The following is a 17,578-nucleotide window of genomic DNA, read 5'->3' as shown; positions in this document are numbered from 1 at the left end:
AATATTGAAAAAAAAAAACCGCTCGCACAACAAAGCTTCTAATGCAGAACGCTCGTTTTAAAGAAAACTCGGCAGTGTCTTTCTTGGTCAGTTGTTGCGTGCGACGCTCCAATTGGTCCGAGGCGCTGACGTGAGCACTCCTCTGCCTGGTCTTCGTCAAAACGAACCTTTTGTTTTCGGCAAATTCACGCGCACAGTTGGCGTGGAGCCAGAGAGGAGGAGGCGCCGCGCAACACCTCCTAGATAACAAAGACGAAGTGCTGAATGCGATGACGTCATCAGAGAAGGCCGACGCTGTAGACACAGATGGGAAACGAGTGCTGCGTCCGCGCTCGGCTTCGAGTCAAGTTTAAGCCGAACGTAGACGCACTCGTCGTGTCCAATCTGTGGCCAGCGTTGGTCGTCTCTGACACCGAAGTCTTATTCAGCACTACGGCTTTGTTATCTAGGAGGTGTTGCGCCGCGGCACAGTGGAATGCGGGCGTGCTCAGCTGCCGCTCTGCCGTCGCCGGTTGTGCTTCGCTGTGGGTGTCCGTAGTAGTGGTGCGTTAGCTGTGATGTGTCTCTAGAGTTAAAACAACGGATGCGGTTCACTCTACGAGTGGTATGGCTGCGGTTCCTTCCACGAGTGGTACGGATATGGTTCTTTCCACGAGTGATACGGATGACAGTATCAAAGGACATCGACGTACTCTGACAGGCAGAGTACAAGAAAGGGGTACAAAGATTACAGGAAGATCCATTGGTGGATCCTTGGGGAATCCGTTAGCATGACCCTTGGAAACGCCACACACGCCCCCCTTTGCGAAACGCTGACACTGACATCATGAAAGGGGAACAGCGCGAAAATAAACAAGGGACGAGTAGAAGGGGAGCAGTGCCGTGTCTGTCGTTAGCTCCCTCGTTTATTTTCGCGCTCTTTCCCTTTCATGATGTCAAACCAACTCGCCTAACTTTATGCGTTGCTAACATTGACCCCGTAGCGAAGCAAAAAAAATATGGCAGCAAAAAACAGGGGAACCAAGAGAAAGCCAAAAGAAAACGGTGAAGGGGTCAGCGTTAGTGTTTCTCAAAGAGTTAAGTGTGTGGCGTTTCTGAGGGTCATGCTAACCAAAGTGTCCAACCGAAATTTTTATCGGTTCGGTTTGGGTTCGGGTTCACAGCTTTCGGTTAAATTTCAAGGAGCGAAATTAACGCTTCGAACCGGTTCAAAGCGGCTTGAACGATATTTTTCGCGTTGTTTTGGCAATACGCACGATTTCAACCGTGAAACGAGAAACTTCATAGCTTTTATCACTCGTACAATCCACTTTTATTTTCCGGTACCAAAAATAACAAATTGCGTTATTTAATTTCAACGAAACAGTAACAGAAAAGCTAGATTATCATACGAAACGTCGCGTTTATACGACTCAACATCTATTTGTTTACATCAGTCGCATATATTTTGCCCGAATCGAAAGGTTATCAGTCTAGTGCGTAAAAACGGAATGGGCACCTTCTCGCCATATATATTGTAAAATCCAGTTCACAAAGTACTTTTCACAATATATATGATGACGATGAAACTGAGCTAAAAGCAATATTATTTTCAAGATGTCGTGAAAGTTTTAGGACAAGCCCTTGCAGTCTACCGTTTGTAGAAACACCAAGCGGCAATCACAACATTTGTTATCCTGACTAACAGAGTTTACAATCATCACCGTGATGCAGGTATATAATTATAGAGAAAAGATTGATCAAAGTTTTTCATCTTAATCTATACGAACCTTCTTACTCAGATCAAATCTGGTCTAAAATAGCGCGTACCCAAGTGAACATTTCCGGCATAACTTGGCGTTTGAGGTTTGTTCTTGACAAAATGCCGGTCATTTCGATTTGCAAATAAGCATCACCCTTGCTCATTTTTCGTTTTCTTTTTCTTGTTAATAAAACAAATTAGTACATATCCTACTTGACATTACAGCTACTTAATTGGTCACTTTCTTCATGGCGGTCTGCGTCAATGTTGTACACGTTCCTAAAAAAAGGAACGAAAGCTCGTTCCTTCTGATTTTGGAACGCGTTCCCGTTACAAATTCTATATGTGAAAAAGAAACTCGTTCCCGTTACAGTTAAAAAATTGAACGTATCGTTACATGTACGTTACATTTGTAGTTTGCTGATTACCATATATAATTAGATTAATCAATTTCTTTTTATCAATCTCATCAAATGAGAACATACAGATTTATATGTCGTGATGGAAGGGCACCAAAAGTAGAAAACAAGCGGAATCAAGGTTTGATTTGTTGATATATTCAAGTTTTAAAATCTCAGCTTTTAACCATATTTATGCTTGTGGTGAACGATTCAGACGAGCCAAATGTACTGTTACCCCACAATGCACGAGTGTTTTACAACAACCTCACACGTTTCAACCTAACGAAGTCCCTTGTTCGAACTTAACCAGTTTAAGAACAGTTGCTCCTCGATGTTGCTGTCCGCAAGACGAACAAGTGAAGGAGAGGATAGGGCTTTTGGAAGATTAGTCTTGAAAACTACAAGTACGTCTTTGTGAAGGTTGGATTCGTTGTTCAGTTTCAAGGTTGGGACAAGGGGAGAAGGAATAAAGGTTAATTTTTATGCATCTTTTAAGTGACCAATGTTCATGATACAAGGGTGCGTTGGATGTCTGGTAGTCTGTGATTTTGTTATAACTGTAGGTCTCTTTATGGAAGTTCAGAACTGGCTTTAGTCGTCCTTAGATTTCTGGGGGTATGAGGATTAGTGGAAAGGGGGGGGGGGGGGGGGGGGGCATAGAAAGGAGCTGAGTTTGAAACGTCCCTCTTTCTGTGTCTTTTCCTTCGACTATATGTTTTGCTTTTTGTACCTCAGTCTCGGGCACTCAAAAAGAATCAATGTCCACCAGCTCTCCTGCACCCGTCTGTTACCAGGCGAGGACCACACAAAATAAAGCCTAAGATAAGTAGCCGAAAAGTTAACGAGTTAAAAACAATATGTTCGCAAATATATATTATATATATTTACGAACAAATTACAATATATTCGTAATATATACGAACATATTACGTAAATCGTAATATATTTAAAATTTCCCTCGTAGAAGTGAAATAAAAACCCCACTGAACGAAAGAAACGAACGCCGTTACTCTTTCCGTTCCCGTAAAAATGTAACGAGTTCCCGTTCCAGTTCCACCGATGTAAAATGGAACGACGGCGTTCCTTCGTTCCTCCTAAAAGGAACGCGTTCCAGGAATGCCGTTCCTTGGAACGCCGTTCCGTACAACACTGGTCTGCGTGCGCAATCGTCACAGTTCCGCCGCGCGCCTCCGTGTTCTTTGTTTTTCTACCGCCTACAGACAAAAATTGTTGCTCATCACATAAAAGAGGCACTAACAAACTTCTACATGGTCGAGAAGGTAAATGTGTGTCAGAAACACAGTTTTTTTTTTTTTTTTTAGGCAGTTTAAAAATCCAGAAAGGCTCTCTCAAATCGCTTATGGTCTACCGAGGATAAAAACGCCGAAACAAATTTGCAGAGCATATTTTAGATAATTTTTGAGTGAATTTATTTATGATGAATATCTTTTAAGGTGATCGGCCCTTTATTTCTGTTGCCAAATCTTCAGTCGGTGACTGAACAATTTTCATTGTCATCAATATATTTTACTGGAAAATTCCCATGACCGCTTAAAACCGACAAGTGAGGACAATTCCCGAAAACGCCAGCTGTTGAGTCAGCGCAAACTTTTTTTTTCTCGATAATTCGCGGTGTGAAACGTCATGTCGCGGGGTATGTCAAAAAGGACTGTGTGATCACATAGTAGATCTGAAGGCAATTACACAAAATGTGCAGAAAAGGAGATATATAATAAATGGTATTCCTCTAAATAATCTCATGCACAACGCCCTACTGCAAAATTAATACATAGAGATGCCTGCCTCATGATATTCCTCATTACACACAAATAGCGTGAAGGACAAACAATATATTTCTAATATAAACCACATTTAGACATTGGCTTTCACGAGCTCGAAACTTTGCAAATTGCTGTCTCCGCTTTGGGCCCTCACTTTACAACTATGTGCTCAATCAGTCATGCGCGCTCTAACATTTTATTAGGTTGCCACATATCATCACAAGGTTGCTATATATAAGGCACAACTTTTCAATTGGGACATCCACTTTTGCTAGTGCTGAGAGCATCGCAGTTCATCAGAAAACTGAACTATTTAACGTGGTTTGCACGTGACGTCAACGCACCATGTATGCTGGTGGTCATTGCGATTTGTTCTTGCTAAGAAAATCAAATCCGGTGGTGCAAAATGCACGCTGCAGAGGGTTCGAGCTCGGTACAAGTCATGTATTCGAGAGATACAAAGTATTCTTGCTTGGTGCAGCGTTTTGAGGTACGGCGCGAGCGTAGCTGGCACCACGAAAACGTGCTTTTAGGCAGCAGTGTTTTTCTAAACAAAGTAATTTCCGGGAGCACGCTTTCTGGTATAGGAACCGCGCGGATCTAATTCAAGCCCCGACCAGGGCGCCTCTAGCGGCAAACGGGTCCGTTGCATCGGGGAGCTTCTGCCAGTCGCTGCGTTGGTTGTGCGTTGTAGTGGGTTAGCGCTGTAATTTCTGAAATGGCTATTCCGCACCAAGAAAGCCGCAACAATTGCTGCGTGGTCGGCAAGATCGCGCACGTCACGATGTACTACATCGTCCCTTCAAAGCCGTACGAGGCGGAGTACTGCGCGACCTGGGGGGCTATGTTGCGCTTTTTGGACTCCCAGGAGACTTGGAAGAGGGAAGTGACGTCAACGATACAGCAAACGCAGATTGGATGTTGACAGAAGAAAACGAATTCAACACCCAATCTGCGTTTGCTGTGTCGTTGACGTCACTTCCCTCTCCCTAGTCTCCTGGGAGTCCAAAAAGCGCAACATAGCCCCCCTGGGTGCGACTTGTGCGTCCATACAGGTTAGTGGTGTTTCTTATTTTCCAGTTCGCGCTTTGTTCAAGCTGCTGACGAATAATACAATTAACTTTTTTTCTCTTCTAGCGAGCATCGACACCGAAGGCAAACTCTAAAGTATGCAGCAAATACTTCACCGGAATCGAGAAGCGGAATGCGGTCGCCCTCCTAAGCCTACCGTTGGATATTTCCATCAGCCCACAGGAAGATAGTAGGGAGTTTTAGAATAACGTACGCAATTTTAGCGCACGCTAGCGCTAAATTTAGCGCTTGTATTAGCGCACGCGACGCGAGAGAGTTTTAGAATAGCGTTTCTCCGTCGCGACGCAAAAGCCCAAGCATCTCGCGCTTGCGACGCCACCAAGATGCAGTCACAATTTTTATTTCACAGACGAAATGCTCTAACTTAAGAAAAAAACAAGTTTTTTAGTCCAGAGTATTATTTTAGATTTGTTTAAACGTGAGAATGCGGCGCGAGTGGTTGACCGGTCGTGTCCGCTTGCGTCGCCTCGGCAAGAGAGGTCTCGTGTACTGACCTTCGCACATCGTACCTTCGCCGAGAAATGTTCGCGCGTCACAAGCATCAAGCTGTCGGTGATCGTTGTCAAACCGAGTACAATGTCGTCCCGTATTGAAAATCGCAGTCACGAGGATGCCGCCGACGTCGCACTCACGACGCCGCCAAAGCAGCCGCTGACATAATCATGGAAGCCGCCATTTTTTTTTCAACTCTGCTTGTCTTGGCTTTAGCCAACTTCTCATCACGAATCCTCCTTGGAGAAGCGCAAAGACCCTTTGCGTACGCACGCTATTTCTGAGAAATAGTGCACGCAAAAATTGCGCACGCAAAGCGCAAAATCTGGTTTGCGTTCGGAGCATGCGCAGTGGCGACGACGCTATTCTTTGCGCACGCAAAGCTTTTGCGTGCGCTATTCTAAAACTCCCTAGTAAAAAGAATCGCGGAACGGCGCGAAAAAAAAAATCGCCCAGTTATCAAGTAATATCCTAACCGGGCCCTTAAGGTGAAAATAAATGAAAATAAATGAAAATGAAACGAAGCTGATTCAGAAATAAGCGTACATAATTACCGCAGTCCACTCAAGGCCAACTAAATTTTTTGCGGGCGCGCTTAATTTTGTTTGCAGAGTACGGCGCTCCGTGACATCCACTTGTCCGTCGAAACGGACCTCCTTCACATCGTACACATTCATGAAAGAGTTTTCCCTTCGTTATATTGGCACCACGGAAGAAGCTTTCTGGATTCGTAACCGCCTTAAACCCCGTCGTAATCGCCTTGGGAACACTGTCCGCTGTGCTGCTCATCGCCATTGCTTCCCCCCGATGATTCTGCACCGGCTACCGAAGAAGCTTTCCGGATTCGTAATCGCCCACTGTCCTCTGTGCTGTTCGTTGCTATTACTTCCCGATGAATCTGCGCCGGCGGCACCGGCTTCTGAAGGAACTTTCCGAACTCGTAACTGCCTTAAATTCCGTCGTAATCACGACGAAAACACTGTCCGCCGTGCTGTTCGTCGCCATTGCTCCCCGATGCTCCTGCGGCGGCTACCGCCAGATCGCCGCGAACAATAGGCGACCGCCGCGGCACGGTCGGCTTGTTCGCTGAGCATGGGCGCCGCCATAACCGACCTTCAGTTTTTTCCCCCTCTTATTCCGTTCGTGTCGCTTCATCATCACCATAGCAGGAGAGGTCATTGTAAATTTAGGTGTTACTGTGTCCTTCTCCCCATGCATAGGCCTTTGTGGAGGCTCGCCAACGCCCGCTTCGGTGGCTGGGCATTTTGGTAAGACAAGAGAAGCTCGGCAATGGCAACGGGCACGTTCGGAGCCCCCTTCCAAAATGTGCCCCAGCATTTTATCCCTATTGGTAGGCCCCAACTACATTTTAATATACATTTAAGGAAAGTTACATGTTTCAAAATGCAAGGACTGCATTTGATCGTAACGGGGTTTCGTGAAGTAAGGTCGGCAAATCGAAACCCGAGCTATGGGCAAGGGGTTCCCAAGATGCTTCGCACGGCACTACGCCGCTAGGATAGCGTCGATGTTGCAAGCCATCGTCAACACGGCAATGTGTAAACGTGGCTCCCGACCTGATCCTGTTTTCGGCTCACAATTAGTTCGTGCCGGTTTTCATGTGAAAAACTAAACACAACTATCATGCTCGACGTTGCACATCCGACATTCCTAACTCTTCCCACCTTCCTAAACGTCCGTGTGTGTGCTAACTCCAGAGACCGGCATTTTAAAGGGGCACGGACACATCAAAATCAAATTTTTTTATTGTTTGAAAGGATTGAAAACGATGCCTGGACATTACCCTCAAAATTAGAAACTTGGGAATTTAGTATTTGTGAACTAAAGAAACAATTTCGAAACGCCGAATTTGAAGTTCCCGCGCGATCTGCTCCAGTGGAGTTACAAAACTTGAAAGTATAAAACAGAGAGGACGAGGACGGGAACAGGACATCTTCATGAAAGATGTCCTGTTCCCGTCCTCGTCCTCTCTGTTTTGAAAGATGTCCTGTTCCCGTCCTCGTCCTCTCTGTTTTATACTTTCAAGTTTTGTATCTATTAACCAACACGCTCGTTTTCAACTGTAGCCAGTGGAGTGACGTCAACTTTTGAGGGCTCCGGAGTTTCTTTCGCGCCTCTGCTCCGAAACGTGTCTCTGCGACCCGAAGCGAGGAGGAGAAAGCGGGAAACGGGCTCCGGCGTCGCGGGAACCACCGTGCCGGGAAGCGTATTCGGAGGGCGTTTTGCTGCATGCGTGCGTGCCGTTGCACGTGACGTCATTCAAAGAGCGCTCCGATGACCACCAGAGAAGAGGGAAGAGGGAGCTCCCTTCTTATCAGGATCCTCTTTTGTGCCTCCCGGATTTGCACAGACGTCGCTATTCTCCTCCCAGGGCCCGTTTGGTCGAAGCTGGTTAACTAACCGCGGTTAACCGGATTCCCCGACGAGGGGGAAGTTTGGGTCACGTGACCGGCAGAGTAAGGACGGCGGGGAAACATGGCGGTGCCCCGGTGAGTGAGCGCCGCTCGCTTTGTAACTAATACGTCGTAGTAGCTGCAGTAGCGGGCGCGTTAGTCAGCAATGAATGGTTCAGGAGCTTTTCGCGTTGCCTAACCTCACTTAAAACGCAAAGCATGAGCAATGACCTCGCCGCATTCTTTAGATAGACTTTCGATTCTGGCCATTCCTAAGCCTAAATGAACGCGATAGTTGTCGGCATGACAACGTCTTTGGAAAGTGGATTGCCTTGACTCAATCGGCCGGGTATTGACAGCACACAAAAGCAGACAGAGCCCCCATAGACCTTTTGCTAAATTTCAAAAGCACCGAGGTGCATGCTACTAGTGTAGTTACACGCGCTGCACCCGCTGGCGTCTGCAGTAATAACTGTCAAGAAAGCCAAGCCAAGCAGAAGACACTGGACTGTCGAGAAAGCCAAGCCGAGCTAAAGCCACAGACGCAGAGATCCAGCAATGGCGTAGCCAGTGTAGCATCATGGAATCCGCTCACTATAGTCAGTTACAGGTTAAGAAGGTAGCGGCAAATGCCCCTCAAAGGGAATCAGATATCCCTCCGCCACCTTTGCATCCAATAGCGTCCCACCGTTTCCGTGACGTCGCGGCCCACGCGCGAGGAGGGTCTTGCCTTTCTGTACATATTTGCTTTATCTTTCGACTTTGACTTAGCATTGTGGAAGCCACGAGAGGGAGATTAGAGTTTTCCCCTCCGACGGAAACAAATACGACTTTCGGGGATTAGCTTCCCCCCCGATGGATACAAAGGCTGCTTTCAGGGGCTCGGTTCCCTCTCCGATGAATACAAAGGTCGCTTTCTTAAAAAGTGGGATCGGAGACAAGTGGGAATCCATTGAAGCGGAACAAAGAGCGTTTCCAGTGAACTTTTCTTTCGACTGCGGAGAGATTTGAAACGGGCGCATCACACTCGTGGGAGGAGCTTCTCCTACCTTCTTGACTTGTAACCGACTATAATCGAACCAATAAACATCGTTTTCTGACATGATGACAGAAGCGGGATCTACCAAGAAGAAGAAAGAAGAACCTCAGCAGAAACGATACAGCCACTGATTCGAGCGACGGAGCGAAGAAGACGCCGTTAAAACAAGACAAACAAGCCGACGCACGTGAGCGCCGATTCCGAAACTATGGAAGGTGGTCTAAAGACGCCGAGGCCTCTTGATCTGTCGTCGCAGTCGCCAGACGTTTGGGACGACTGGCTTCAGAGCTACGAATGGTACGCAACAGCGATCCAGCTATAGAAGAAACCCCCCGAAGTTCAGGTAGCGAACTTCATGACTGTCATCGGCCCAGACGCACAGAACGTGTTCCGAACGCTCCCACTGAGCGAAGACGACAAGAAAAACCTGGACATCGTAAAGCAACGGTTCAAAGAGCACTTCCACCCAAAGGTCAACCATGCCTACGAACGGTACAGGTTCAATCAAATGAAGCAGAAAGAGGGCGAGACTTTCAACGAGTTTCTGACGGCCGCAAGACTACAAGCAAAGAAATGCAAGTTCGGTGAGCTGACTGATGAACTACTACGCGATCGCATTATCGTTGGCATCACCAACGACGATGTCAGAGAAAGACTGCTAAGCGACCCGACTGTCGACCTGCAGAAAGCCGTGAATCTCTGCAAAGCGAGTGAACAGACGTCACAGCAGCTCAAAGAAATCGCAAACAAAGAAACGAGGACCGTCGACGCCGTCACGAAGAAGACAAAGCAGCTACGGAGAAAGAAGACTGTCGCGGAGACAAAAGAGCAAGCGCCGGCGAATTCGGGAATGGCAAGAAAAGCATGCAGCTTCTGCGGAGGATTTCACAGACCAAAAGAATGTCCAGCGTATGGCAAGACGTGTAACAAGTGCCAAAAGAAAGGACACTTTGCTGCAGTGTGCCGATCAAGCAGAAGTATGGTGCAACACAAGGTCCATGCCATCGACAACCACGAAGACCCTGAAGAAGAAATGTATGTGTCGGAGCTGAGAACCAAGACAAGCAAGACAGTCTGGCAAGAAGAAATCCAGTTCAAGTGTGTAACTAAAGTTGTCATGAAATTGGACACAGGAGCGCAATGCAACGTCCTCCCAAACAAGAACGTCCAAGCCATGAGACTACAAGTGTTTCCTTCGCCAGTCAAAAGAATCGCAACATACAGCAATCACAAGATGCAAGTGATCGGTGAGGTGCAGTGGCGGATCCAAGGGGGGGGGGGGCGGTGGGGGCGATCGCCCCCCCCCCCCCCAAACGCCTCGACAGGCAACCCCCCCCCCCCCCCCCCCCCCCGGGGTTCTTCGTCAGCTCGAAGAAAAAACTTAAGCAATCGACGCGAGAAACAAAAGATTAAAACAGCGGTGGGCGGACGCGCCTGCTGGGCGCTTCCAAAGTAGGGTTTATCTCCGTCAAGGTCACGATACGTCTTCCCGACAGGGACGGCGCCAGGAGTTTCGAAGTGGAGAGACAGTGGGGAGGCGCACCAAATATCAGGGTCCTCGACTGCAGGCACACTTCCAAACAAGGCCAGCACGTCGAGCACGGGGGGAAAATACCTTCAACCATATCTAGTCCCTTTCTCTCTCTCTCTTTGGGGGTTGTCTGCGAAAAATGTGTGCCCTGAAAGCTCCCAAACGCAGACGTCAAACAGCCTTCCTCAAGGGTAGCGGATTATCCTTCCTCTCTAGCGGCCGCCTTTTCATCACTTTTCGTTTGATGGTTTCTTCGTGGTTCTGGGCTTGTCTTTAGGCACGTCTTTTTTGGCTTGCTTTGAGATGCTGTCGCCCACGGGCTCACTAAAGTCTAAAGGTATCTTATTGGCACGGTGTGCTCATTGCCAAGGGAAGTGCGGAGGGGACGTAACGGGAGGAGACGTTCCAGGGGGGGGGGGGGGGGGGGGGGGGGGATGCAGCTTAGGGTGGCGGGGCATATTTTAGGAAAGGTGCCCGCTACCCCTTGTCTCCCCTTGGCGCCGTCTTTACTTTTCGAGTTAAACGCGGCTTCTGTGGATTGACGGCAGAGCTTTCGCGCGGCTTTGCAGGAGCGAATATGTGAGTGTCAAACGGAACAGAGGCGAGGTTTGCTGGTTTGCAACTGCGGTTCGAATTCCCTACCTAGGGACTTGGGGAAAACGAGCCCTTTCAAAGATGCGGCTATACATAAATTAAATAGACAGTGCCTCTGCCCGTTCGAGTGAACACCGACTCCCAAACATCCATGCTGCAGTCGTGATCGGCCTTTAGCCCAGTTGAGATTCGCCGACCTTACAACCGCTCTGCCCTATCATATCTCTGCACCTGTCCTCTCGACCCTGACGAATGAGCTAACTACCCAGAAACAAGTAAGTGTTCCTTTGATACAGAAAACATCCAGACGAAGTGCAATTGAATATAATTTGGAAGGATCCATTGCTGGTTTAAGGCCTTGTCTAAGTTCAAAAGTTATAGTTGCCGAACTGCAACATGCTTTCAAAAATATTCAACAATTATTCGCTTTCGTTCTCTCGAGTTGCATCCAGAACACGTGAAAACACGAGTTTGGGTTGGCAATGCCGCATGTGCTGCGCTCTGGACATTTCAAATATACGGCGAACAACCGACGAACCTGCCTGGCAGCGTTCGTTTCGCTCGCTGCGTCAACAGTGTTTTGACGCCGCGAGCAGCGTCGAAGCCGCCGGGCCATTTTTGTCGCTTGTTTGCAACGTACTCGCTCCGCTGATTTAAGCCGCTCTTCCCGTTGCCGCAGAAGTTCAGCACTAGCTCCAACCAGAATGTCTGCCAAGGCAATGTCTTTAAGTTGCCCTAAATCGACTGCTCACTTAGTATCGGTCTGAAACCCAAGTTTCAGAAAGGATAGTGTCACCACAATTTTCGATACTTACCTCTAGCATGGTCACCCGAAAGGTTTTAATTCAAAGAGTTCATCCCCGACAGGTAAACCGATACAAAAGCTCTCAAGATCTATATTATGTTATCAGAGTTTAGTAAAAACGATAATTCCACAAAAAAAAAATAAACACTCCCCCCTCCCCGACCCCCCGCCGTTTTACACCGAGGAACCGCCCCCCCCCCCCCCCCTAAAATGGAGGTCTGGATCCGCCCCTGGTGAGGTGAGAGAAGCATGCACTGTCCGTGATCAGCCAGCGAAACTGAAATTCCTCGTCGTGAACTCTGACGTGACACCAGTTCTGGGTCAGAACGTATGCGAGCTCCTCAACCTCGTGAAGAGAGTGCACACAGTCCAAGCAACGCAAGAAGATGACGAAATATTTCAAGGCATCGGTTGCATCAAGAACTTTGTCTATGATGCCGATGTCAAAGAGGAAGCAAGCAAGAAGCTGGAAAACAAGCCACCAAGAAGGGTCCCATATGCACTTATGGATGAAGTCAAGCAAGAGCTCACAAGCATGGAACAGAAAGGAATCGTCGAAAAAATCACAGAACCAACTCCATTTTGCAGTGAAATGGTTGTTGTGAAGCAGAGAGGAAAGATCAGGATCTGCATCGATCCAGTGGAACTGAACAAAGTTCTCATAAGACGAAACTATCCTCTCAAGACTGTGGAAGAAATTGTTGCGCATCTCAGAGGATCCAAGCGGTTCACTCTGCTAGACCTCAAGAACGGATTTTGGCAAATGCAAGTGTCAGAGCGCACCAAAAAGTATCTAGCCTTCAGCACTCCGTGGGGCAGGTACTGCTTTAAGAGAGTTCCATTTGGCATAGCCACAGCACCGGAAGTTTTTCAACAAGTCATCAGCAGAATTCTGGAAGGGATTCCGAACGCCGTCAACTCCATGGACGACATCCTGGTGTATGCCGGAACAAGCGAACAGCTGCAAGAAACTACAAAGAAGGTCATAGATGCTCTGAAAGAAGCTGGCACTAAACTCAACAAAGACAAGTGTGTCTTTGACAAGCCTGCAGTCAAGTTTCTTGGTCACGAAATCACTGCAGAAGGACTCAAGATAGACCAAAAAAAGGTAGCCGCCATCGACCAGTTAAATGAACCAAAGAACAAGACCGAGCTACAGAGACTGCTAGGGATGATCAAGTATCTCCAGAAGTTCGTACCCAACCTTGCGGACAAGACTGCACCACTGAGAAAGCTCATCACCAAGGACAATGAGTACCTGTGGACAGAGGAACAGAGCAAGGCACTGACCGAAATCGAGCAAGCGCTGAAGAGTGCACCAACACTCGCATACTACAACGTTAATGGTGCTATGACCCTTTCAGTGGACGCAAGCTCAAAAGCCCTAGGAGCTGTTCTCCTACAAGAAGGAAAGCCTGTTGCCTACGCCTCAGCAGCAATGACGGAAGCACAACAGAACTACCCTCAGATCGAGAAGGAGGCACTAGCGATCCGATGCGGCTGCCGGAAATTTCACCAATATATCTATGGAAGACCTCTAACCATCGAGACTGACCACAAGCCGATCGAGAGCATCGCAAAGAAGCCGCTGAGCAAAGCCCCTCCTCGACTACAAAGACTTCTCTTTGACGTACAGCAGTACGCACCAACAATCGTCTACAAGAAAGGAACAGGAACTCGTGATCGCAGATCTACTGAGCAGAGACTGCATCAAGAACGAGTCGGCAGGTGCATATAGAGATGACATACAAGTGATGGCAATTGTACCCATGTCACCTGAAACAATGGAAGAACTAAAGAGGGACATTGCCCATGACAAAGAAATCCAAGAAGTGATCCAAGCCACGAAAGAAGGATGGCCAAACACCACAAGAGGGCTCAGTGACCCAATGAAGCTGTATTGGTCATTTAGGGATGAACTCGCTGTGTATAAAGACATGTTGTTCAGAAGCGATCGGATAGTCATTCCGAAGACTTGGAGAAACAGACTGCTCGTCCAGATCCACGCGGGACATCTAGGCATAAACAGTTGTCTAATGAGAGCCCGCGAGACTGTATACTGGCCAGGGCTAACGACAGACATCAAATGCTACGTGGAAAGATGTGCCACATGCCAAGCAATTCTGACAAGAAACCAGCGAGAGAGCCACTTCATCTCAAAGAAATACCAAACCTCCCGTGGGAAAGAGTAGCATCAGATCTCTTCAACTTCGAAGGAAAGTCCTACGTTGTCATTGTCGACAGCTACTCTGGATACCTAGACTTCAAGAAGCTCTCAGGAGAATCGTCAAAAGAAGTTGTAAACGTCATGAAAGTGTGGCTAGCAACTCATAGTGTCCCCAAGGTGATTGAAACAGACAACGGTCCCTGTTACGCAGCACAAGAATTCAAGAACTTTAGCAGAGACTGGGGCTTCCAACACGTGACTTCAAGTCCGAGATATGCGCAGTCAAACGGTCTTGCTGAACGAGCCGTTCAGACTGCAAAAGGGATTCTCCGAAAATGCTCTCTGGATGGAAGCGACATACAAATGGCCCTCCTCAGTTTCAGAAACACGCCAAGGAGTGAAGAACTGGGTTCACCTGCACAGAGACTGTACAGCAGGAGGACAAGAACTCCAGTTCCCACACACAACAAGCTACTAAAGCCCGAAATAATCCAAAGCGTGCCGGACAAGCTGCGTCACGAGCGCAACCAGCAGAAGGCTTACGCTGACCAGCACTCCAAACGAGCCCCTGCCATGGCCCCAGGCGATAAAGTCAAAGTTTGGGAAGAAAACAGGAGATGGGTTCCTGGAACAGTCGTACGTCTTTCGGAAGAACCTCGGTCTGTGATAGTACAGACGCCAAAGGGACAGTACCGTCGCAATACGTCCTTTGTTCGTCCGACTAAGGCTGAGCTACACCACGCTGCAAAAACTCATACTACCAGCATCGAGCCATATGCGTTACAGCCTGTGACCGACAGCCGAGTGTGCCCCAGCCCCCAGCGAGAGAACCCGGCAGACTCAACCACCGTTACCAAATCAGGTCACATAATCAAACCAGTCGTCGGGCTTGATCTCTAAAGAAAAAAAGGGGGATGTCAAGGAAGCCAAGCCAAGCAAAAGACACTGGACTGTCGAGAAAGCCAAGCCGAGCTAAAGCCACAGACGCAGAGATCCAGCAATGGCGTAGCCAGTGTAGCATCATGGAATCCGCTCACTAATCGAATCAATAAACATCGTTTTCTAACAAACTGTTCAGAAGCAAAAAGCCTAAAACAAATTTTGCTTTGCACGCGCGTTCGTCAAAGATTTATTATGAATTATTTACTTCAAATTTTTTATAAGTGGAAGGCCAGCGCGCGCGGATCGTAGAATTACACTCCCAGCGTTCTTCTCGATTTTCGGGTAATTTACTAATAGGTCAATTTTCAGTGGAGCCGAGTTACAGGTTTTTCATTTTATGATGGTTTTATATACAGCTCTTACATGCTGGCCAACCATGCTGCCGGTTTACCACCCGCCTTTCACTGCTCCCTTCTTCCTTATTGTTTCTATAGGACTGAAGTTCGTCGTCCTCTTTCTAACTTGAAATAAAATCTCAACGAGGCTTGTCTTCAATTCAGACAGCCAAACAGTTAGAAGTTTTTCAAAGAAGGGTGAATTTAGTTCTACCTTGCCGATTATTTGTACCACGAGCAATAAAAATTGTTTCATAAGCTCAAATGTATGCCGCGCTGCGTCGCGGAAACCAGGCAGCGCGCATTCTTTGGGTCCCCCCATTTCGGGAACCTTTCCACTAGTGGGTGACACCAGCTACCACCCCATAATAAAATACGGAGCTATCGCTCATCCAGCCCTCGTCAAGCTTGGCTAGGTACTTCTGGGTACCTAGTAGGGAAGGGCGGTTAAGATTAACCTGTCACTCAAAATTCTTACAAAAGCCAGCTTCCCTCTCCTCCTTTTACATGGTAGTCAAAAGTATGCGATGTGACGTCAGTCCAACCCATGTATCGCTTTGAGCAGACGACGGTGCCCCGGCGGTGTCACAACCAAAACTACGATACACAGACACCAAACCCAGTTGTTTTGACCGTTTGAGGATTTCCTTTTCGAAGTCCGAGAGGTCGTCGGGCAGCTAAAAAAGACCACTTCGTCCGATTCCCCGACTCATCGATCACCCTCTGCTACATGCGTTGAGCGCCGCCATGTTTTTCGAGGGAGGATAAAAATCCAGAAGGCGACATCGGACCGGACTCTGATTTTTGGTATTTCAAAAAGAAGTGCCGTAGTGCGTTCGCAATCGCGTTAAAAAACATGTTTTACGATTGCCGTTATTAAATGTTATATAAATGTCGCCTACAAAGCTTCTAAATTTCATGATTCTTGACGTCACGAATCAAAAGAAGCGAGAAAGCAAAGAAAAAGCGCGCGCGCGCGTAAAAAAAAAAAAAAAAAAAAAAATTTGCGATGCTTTTTTTTTTTTTTTTTGCGTGTCTATGACTACAACGTGCATCGTTTTAGACAATAAAAAAAGATACGACCTTTGGGGTGTCAGTGGCCCTTTAAAGGTTAAAAACGAGACTGCGAATATGGGACGCACATTTTCATGCCAAGCTGAGCTTAATTCAAATTGAAAAAAAAAAAAAAAAAACATGCATATTTACAATAACATTGTTATCTCTTTTGGTGAAGGCTCAGTAACCGTTGCATTCGTTTTCGCGCACGAAACGGTGACTTCCAGAAAAAGTTAGAACGCAGTCTTATTGCCTTTATTTTCACAATGTACAGACACTTGCAGGCTTGCGCTGGTGAGGTGTCAAAACCGAAACTCTCGTAGCATGATTCGTGACTGCGCTTCCTACAACCCAACATCGTTGTCGCGCCATTTCTGCAAGAAGTCGCTAAAATTGCCAGTAAACAGACAAAAATGCCACCGATACAAGTATCTTGTAGAATATCACAATATTTAGTAATATTTTGTCAAAGTGCATTACATGTTGCATTTAAGCTAAGAAAAAAAACACATAAAACCTTTTTTTCCGCCAGAAAAAAAACAACTAAATATCAACGTTAAGTCTGGAAACCATTTTAATGTACTTTTGTCAAATCCTTTGAAAAGTTCGGAACAAGTTCGGCTTTGCCGAATCCCAAGATTCGGCAAAAGTTCGGCCCATCACTAATTATTATATTTGTTTCATGATGTGGCGTCCTCATACGATAAAGGTTCTCAGGTGGATTGTGTCTTTCTTGAGCGTTTGATTCAGTTTCACACAAATTATTCTTACTTGAATTATCCTCATTAAATGTTCCAGGTAATGTATTATTGTGGTTAAAAAACTGCTTTACTAAGCGAAAAAAGTGCGCTGTGGTAAAAGGTAGAACTACGTACGTGGACGACAGTTCAGGATCGGTTCTAGGTCCCCTTTAATATCTTGTTTTTTATTGCCATGAGCATAGATTCAAATATATGGCTTTATACCGACGATTGCACGTATCGATCTGTTTGGGATTCCAGTGATAATGCTGTTTTTCAACGGGATATAGGCTGCATCTCATGGTGGTGTGAAAGTTAGTAGAAGTAACTAAGCATTAAGAAATGCCATCATGTGCGCTTTAAAAAAAAAAATTTAAACTGCGTCTTTATGCATATAAAATTGCGCTGCACTAACTGTTACTCCAGAGGTAAAATATCTTGGAATACA

At 46.9% G+C, this 17,578-nt stretch overlaps 1 pseudogene; it reads left to right on the top strand.

Annotated features, from left to right (window-relative positions):
- The first annotated feature begins 9,040 nt into the window (after positions 1 to 9,040).
- On the top strand, positions 9,041 to 9,887 carry LOC121835784 (annotated as a pseudogene).
- The last annotated feature ends 7,691 nt before the right edge of the window (positions 9,888 to 17,578 follow it).

This window comes from Ixodes scapularis, unplaced genomic scaffold (assembly GCF_016920785.2).
Source record: "Ixodes scapularis isolate PalLabHiFi unplaced genomic scaffold, ASM1692078v2 PGA_scaffold1__304_contigs__length_218370807, whole genome shotgun sequence".
Classification (NCBI taxonomy): Eukaryota; Metazoa; Arthropoda; class Arachnida; order Ixodida; family Ixodidae; genus Ixodes; species Ixodes scapularis.
The sequence above is the reverse complement of the archived record's forward strand: the minus strand, read 5'-3'. Positions and strand labels throughout refer to the sequence as shown.